Source organism: Aethalodelphis obliquidens, unplaced genomic scaffold (genome assembly GCF_003676395.1).
Source record: "Aethalodelphis obliquidens isolate GAN/ISIS:26980383/991018 unplaced genomic scaffold, ASM367639v1 scaffold4, whole genome shotgun sequence".
Lineage (NCBI taxonomy): Eukaryota > Metazoa > Chordata > Mammalia > Artiodactyla > Delphinidae > Aethalodelphis > Aethalodelphis obliquidens.
Genome location: NW_020837948.1, coordinates 49,014,703 through 49,021,397, shown reverse-complemented (window position 1 = coordinate 49,021,397; position 6,695 = coordinate 49,014,703). Strand labels below are relative to the sequence as shown.

General features: G+C 38.8%; 2 pseudogenes; both read left to right on the top strand.

The window, feature by feature from the left end:
• The first annotated feature begins 4,379 nt into the window (after positions 1-4,379).
• LOC113617668 (tubulin beta chain-like) lies at positions 4,380-5,151 on the top strand (annotated as a pseudogene).
• A 108-nt stretch (positions 5,152-5,259) lies between these two features.
• On the top strand, positions 5,260-6,482 carry LOC113617667 (phenylalanine--tRNA ligase alpha subunit pseudogene; annotated as a pseudogene).
• The last annotated feature ends 213 nt before the right edge of the window (positions 6,483-6,695 follow it).

Genomic DNA, 6,695 nt, shown 5'->3' with positions numbered 1-6,695 from the left:
ATCCTTATATTTACCTACTCAAATTCTCCCTAACTCTACATTCCAGCTTAAGATACTCAGACCATTAAAATTCCATTGATACGGTTTATCAAATTTACAGTTTGTCCTCTTATAAAAATTAAAATACCCTTGTTTTGTTACAGTTTGATTCTAACATTGAAACAAATAAAGAACATTTACATTTTCATGTAAATATTGTTTGTTACAAAGCTCATCGAGAAGAAAGAACAAGTATAGAGAAACATAAGCAAAATGGTACAAAAACTGCAAATTTTTTTTAAAAAGAGCAATTTATCTTTAAGTTAAATTTATCACATCTTTTAACCAGTTTATTGAGGTACTACTGACACAAAAAAGTTGTACTTATGTAGTGTATACATCTTGATGAGTTTGCAGGTAAGTATTTACTTGTCAAGTCATCACCACAATCAATGCTATAAACATACCCATCACCTCCCGAAGTTTCCTCTCCCTCTTTATTTATATTAATAATAAATAAAAATAAATGTATTAAATTTTCTTTACTAAAACTCAAGTTGCATTTTCATTTTGCTTCAATTTGGATTATACTTTTGTGCAGTTTTGTTTTTCTTGGAGTCTAATTACTTTTGATTTTTTAGAGTTGGCAAAAGAATCATAAAATATCCTCATAACACCCATGACATTTTCCAGATTCTTTATCATCGTACTTTGATACTGTTCTACATAACACTGACTGCTTTCTAAAGGGATTGCCCATTTCGTCCTGGAATGTTTTTCAGTGGGAATTGCTGTTCTTCATTTTCCATGTTCTTGACTCCCTTTACATTTTGCTGGAGCATATGTTCAAGGGATATCTTCTTCTGGAAATGACAAATATGATAACAGACACTCCAAGACCCTGCATGTCTACAAATATCTTTTTTTGTCCTTTCTGTCTTAATTTTTGCTAGATATATAATTCTAAGTTCAAAATTAATTCCCATCAAAATTCTGGGGAAATTTCTCGTTTGTTGCGTACCATGGAATAACTTCAAAGAGAAGTCTGGCATTGCCTATTTTTATTGTTGCTCTTCTTGGTGTGCTATTATTTCTCAAAACTTATGCAAACTTCTCTTTGTCCATGGGATTTGTAAACCTGTTGTGCCTTTAGGAAAAGGGATTTTAACATTTATTTTTGAGTCATTTAGTGGATACATTTAATCGAATGGCTCATATTGTTTCTAAATTCTGATAATTTGTTTCTAATATTTCCTTTATGATTTTCTTTCTGATTGTTGGACCTACTTGGATTGATATTTTATATTCATGAATTTTCTGTGATATTTTTCACATCATTGACTTTTGCTCTTGGTTTAGGAAAATTTTCTCAATGTTATCCCACAAAACTTTAAAACTTAAAAAAGATCAATCTTATGATTTTAGACTTAGAGAGTTGCAAAAATACTATAAACAGTCCCATTGTATCCTCTAAGTTTTCCTTTGTGAATATTTATCTTACATAATATAGGACAATTATCAAAACTAAGAAAGTAACTTTAGTACAGTACTATTAATAAACTAAGAAAGTAACTTTGGTACAGTACTATTAAACAGTAGAATTTGTGCAGTTTACCTTTCCCCCCCTCCCCAACTAATAGACTTTTACTGTTCCAGGATACAATCCAGGATCTCACCTTGCATTTAGTTGTTATATCACTTATCTGTGAAAGTTCCCTGGTCTTTTCATATAGTTCAAGACCTTGAACATTCTGAACAGCAATGGCCACTTTATTTTTGTAATGTCCCTCAATTTGAGTTTGTCTAGTATTTTCTCATCACAGAACACTCCAAGACACTGCATGTCTACAAATATCTTTTTTGCCCTTTCCATCTTAATTTTTGCTAGTTATATAATTCTGAGTTCAAAATTAATTTCCATCAAAATTCTGGGGAAATTTCTCCTTTGTTGCATACCATGGAATAATTTCAAAGAGAAGTCTGGCTTTGCCTATTTTTGCTGTTGCTCTTCTTTGTATGCTATAATGTATTTTGGGGAAGGCTATCACAGAAGTGATGGCTCTCAGTGCACCATATTAGGGTATACATTATGTTGACAAATATTACTGATACTACCTTACTTTGGTGAAGTATGTATATTTAAGGATTCTACATTATAAAGTCACTATTATTCCTTTTTTAATTACTAAATAATTGGGGGGAATATTTTGACAATGCGAATATAACAACTTCTGCTTAAATGTTCACTAATTTTATCACTCACTGAGGATCTTGCCTGTAGCAGTTATTACTGTAGTGTTCTAATGATGATTTTCTCTATCCCTCACTCCTCCTACATCTATTCTTCTATAAGGAAGAGATGTGCTTTCTCCCTATTTATTTGTTCAGTTAGTTATTTATACATATGGACTCATGCATATTTATTTTATTTGGGGTTATAATCCTATTCTGGCATTCGATATTTTGTTGCTCAAGTTGTTCCAGCAGCTTTGTCCATTGAGAGCTCTTTCAGGTTGACTCCTGTGCCCTTTTAACATGCCTCCATCTATTTTTCATTAAATGTATTCATCTCTGACACTGCTAGATGCTCTAGGCTCATCTTGTAGTTTTCTTCCCACAGCCCTGAAATCAATAGTTTCACCAAGGACCCTTGAATCTTTTTATTGGAAAATTATATTTAGAAACCGAGATCTGGACATTAGGTGTACTTATTGTTATTGCTTCTATTTCTTCTTAGTGAAAAGATCTAGGAATATATATTTACCAATTCCTGCATAAATACACATCAATAATTATGTATGCATATATGTGTGTAATCTGTCACTTATCATCTATATGTCTGTACTGATACTTACTCCGATCCAGCACTGCAAGGTTTATTCTAATTTTCCCCATTTAGTTATTTATAACTCCCCTCCAAAAAAAAAAGTCAGAAACATGGCTCTCATCATGTACAAAAAATTTACTTATTTGTTCAACCCTCTTATAACAATAGTTTTAGATTTGTTCAGCCATATCCAAGGGAGAAACACATTTACTAACTAGAGTGTTTGGATACATTTCTTTATACATTTACCCTTACAATATCTGGTCAAAACACTACTTTCCAAAATTATTTAAAATGAGATTCTTTTTATTCCCATCCCCTTCAGTATGGTTATTTGACTCAATTGTAGTTCAGTTATTTTGTCACACTCCTTCTATCTCACAATCCTGATTTTTTTAATTTAAAATTGTATATAAAAATCACTCTCTGATGTATGGTTCCACAGGTTTTGACAAATTCATAGAACTGTATATTCACCACTACAGTTTCACAAAGAACAGTTCCATCCCAAATACAGTCTCTTTATATTCATCCTCTCCCTCTCAAAACCCAATGTGTGGCACCAACTCATCTAATTTTCTATACTTATGGTATTGCCTTTTCCAAAATAGCATATATTAATGGAATCATACAATATATAGTATTTGGTGTCTAACTTCATTCACTTAGCCAGTTACATTGAAGATTTGGGAGTCATCTATTTGTTAGAATATACAAAAGTTTGTTTATCCATTCACTGGTTGAGAAACATTTGTTTTGTTTCCAATATTTGGTGACTGTGAATAAAGCTGTTATAAATATTTAGTGTGCATGTGTGTGTGTGTGTGTGTGTGCGAACATATGTTTTCATTTGCCTTGGAGTAATACTGCTGGGTCCTATGGTAAATAGAAGCACATTCAACTTTATAAAATACTGCCAAAATGTTTTCTAATGTGGCTGTAGAGTTTTGCATTTCTAATAAAAATGTATGAGACTTCTAGGGGATTGCATCGTTAGCACCACTTGCTATTGCCAGTGTTGTTATTGTTACTTTGTTTGCTTGTTTTGGCATTTTGATAGGTGTATAGTTACCTCACTGAAGTTTTAAGTTGCAACTCCCTAAAGATTAAAAATGTCGAGCATCTTTTCATATGCTTATTTGCCATATCTCCATCTTCTTTGGTGACACCTATCTTCAGATCTTTCCCACATATTGTTTATTGATTTTTATTGCTGAGTTTTGAGATTTAGATTTATTTTTATATTCTGGAAACAAGTCCTGAAATGGAAATTTGATTTGTAAATATTTTCTATGAGTGTGTCTCTTGTCGTTCTATTTACTTAGTAGTATCATTTGCAGAATAGTAATTTTCATTTAAAAAAAATTCAATTTATATTTATAAAAAGTTCAATTTATCTTTTCTTTTCCTAAATAGATCATGTTTTTGGTGTTGTATCTAACATCTCTCTGCCTAAACCACAGTCAGGTAAATTTTCTCCTATAATTTCTTCTAAAAAGAACATTTTGTAGATGTTTTAGAGTTTTATATTTTTCATTTAGAACTACAAGTAATTTTTCATTATTAAGATGTCCTGAAGAAGGAGGCTGAGAGCTGTGACTGCCTGCATGGCTTCCAGATGACCCACTCCCTGGGTGGAGGGACTGGATCTGGGATGCGTACTCTCCTCATCACCAAGATCCAGGAGGCATATCTAGATAGGAACATGAACATTTTCAGCATGGCACCCTTGCCTGAGGTGTCAGGATGGTGGAGCCCTATAATACCACCTACTCAGTCCACCAGCTGGTAGAAAACACAGATGAGACCTACTGCATTGATAATGATGCTCTCCATTACGTCTGATTCAGAACCATAAAGCTGACCACGCCCACCTACAATGACCTGGACCACCTGCAGTTGGCCACCACGAGTGGGGTCATTACTTGCCTGTCCTTCCCCAACCAGCTCAATGCTGACCTGCGCAAGCTGGCATGAACAAGGTCCCCTTCCCACACCTGCACTTCTTCATGTCGGCTTTGCTGTGTTAAGCAGCCAGGGAAACCAGCAGCACTGGGCCCTGACAGTGCCGGAGCTTACCCAGCAGATGTCAGACACCAAGAATATGATGGCCACCTGTGGCCTCTGCCATGGCTGCTATCTGACTGTGGCCATCGTGTTCAGAAGCTGTATGTCCATGAAGGTGGTAGATGAACAGATGCTTAACATCCAAAACAAGAAGAGCAGCTATTCTGTCCAGTGGATGGCCAACATTGTGAAAACAGCTGTCTGTGACATTCCACCCCAGGGGCATGAAAATGCCTGCCACCTTCACTGGCAACAGTACAATACATAATATTTCTTAAAATATTCTAATCGGATGGTGGGAGCCTACAGCTGAGGGTAAGGACGACGCCTGGAGAGGGCAGCCAGGAGCCCTGGGTGTTTCTTAACATGTCTTGCCCCTTCTGCCCCAAGGCCTGGCCAGAGGCAACTCCTGTGACTGCCCAGTGACAAAACAGGCTTCAGCAAAGCCTTGTCCAACAAGTGACTCTGAGTGGACAAAGGTGTGCCCAATAAGCCCCGGTTGTTCAGAGTGGTGGACAGCGTGGAGGATGAGGTGCAGTGGTGGCTCCACCTGGTCCCGGGAGGGCAGGCAAGGAGGAGAGAAGTGAGCTCAGAAACAGGAAGCTGCTGACTGAAGTAACCCTGAAGTAACCTGCTGGGTAAGAAAAGGCAGCATCTTCAGCACCAGCATCTCCAAGCAGGAGGTGGAACTGGCCCCAGAGATGATTTCCAGCAATTCTGAGTGGGACCCCCCTTTAAGCCCTACAACTTCTCAGCCCCCAGGATCCTCCACAACAGCGGACACCTGCACACCCTACTCAAGGTCTGCACCGAGCTCTCCAGCTGATCTTTCTGGAGTTGAGGTTCACAGGGTTGCCAACAGACCATCTCCAAGCAATTCTTCTGGATTTTTTTTTTTTTTTTGATGCCCTTTTCCAGCCCCAGCAGCACTCAGCACACGACTAGCATGACACCTTCTTCCTGGGATACCCAGCAGAGGCCCTGCAGCTGCCAGTGGACTATGTCCAGCAGGTCAAGCAGGCCTGGTCCTAGGTCAGCCACCACTCATGGGGGAACAACCGGGACTGCAGGGAGCAGGACGAGATGGGAAAAGCCTGCTGCATGAGCACACACACCACGACCGTCAGCTCAGTGCGCTCTGCCGCTTCCGCCCTGGGCAAGTCCATTGTGCCCCACCAAGAACCTAACCACCAACGGTGTGTTCTGGAACAAGACCTGGAGGACTCGCACCTGGCTGAATTCCACCAGATGTTAGACATTGTGGCAGACCACCACCTCATCCCAGGCCATCTCGTGGACATCATGAGGGAGTTCTTCACCAATCTGGTATCATTCATTTCAAGGCAGCCTACAATCCCTACACAGAGCCCAGCGAGGAGGTGTTCAGTTACCACCAAGGCGAAAAGAAGTGGGTGGAGGTCCAGAGCTCTGGACTCTTCTGCCCTGAGATGCTGCTGCCCATGGGGCTCCCTGAGAACCTGTCAGGTGTTGCCTGGGGCCTCTCCCTGGAGCACCTGACTATGATCAAATGTGGCATTAGCAGTGTCTGGGAGCTGATGAGCCTAAGATGAACCTGCAGATGGTGGTAGTAGTCCCTTGTGCCACCTGAGCGGCCGAACTGGGATTCAGGTATAGATAATATAATTTGTTGGGGGGGTGGGTGGGGGCAGGTGGTGGGTAGAAGAAAAATGGAAGAGGAAAAAGGGGAGAAGAAGGCATCCAGTGGATGGCTTTCTAACTTTGTTTAAAAAAATTCTATTGAATAAATTTGGGGAAATCTATTTTCTAGTCTAATTCTGTTCCATCAATCTGTGGATATATC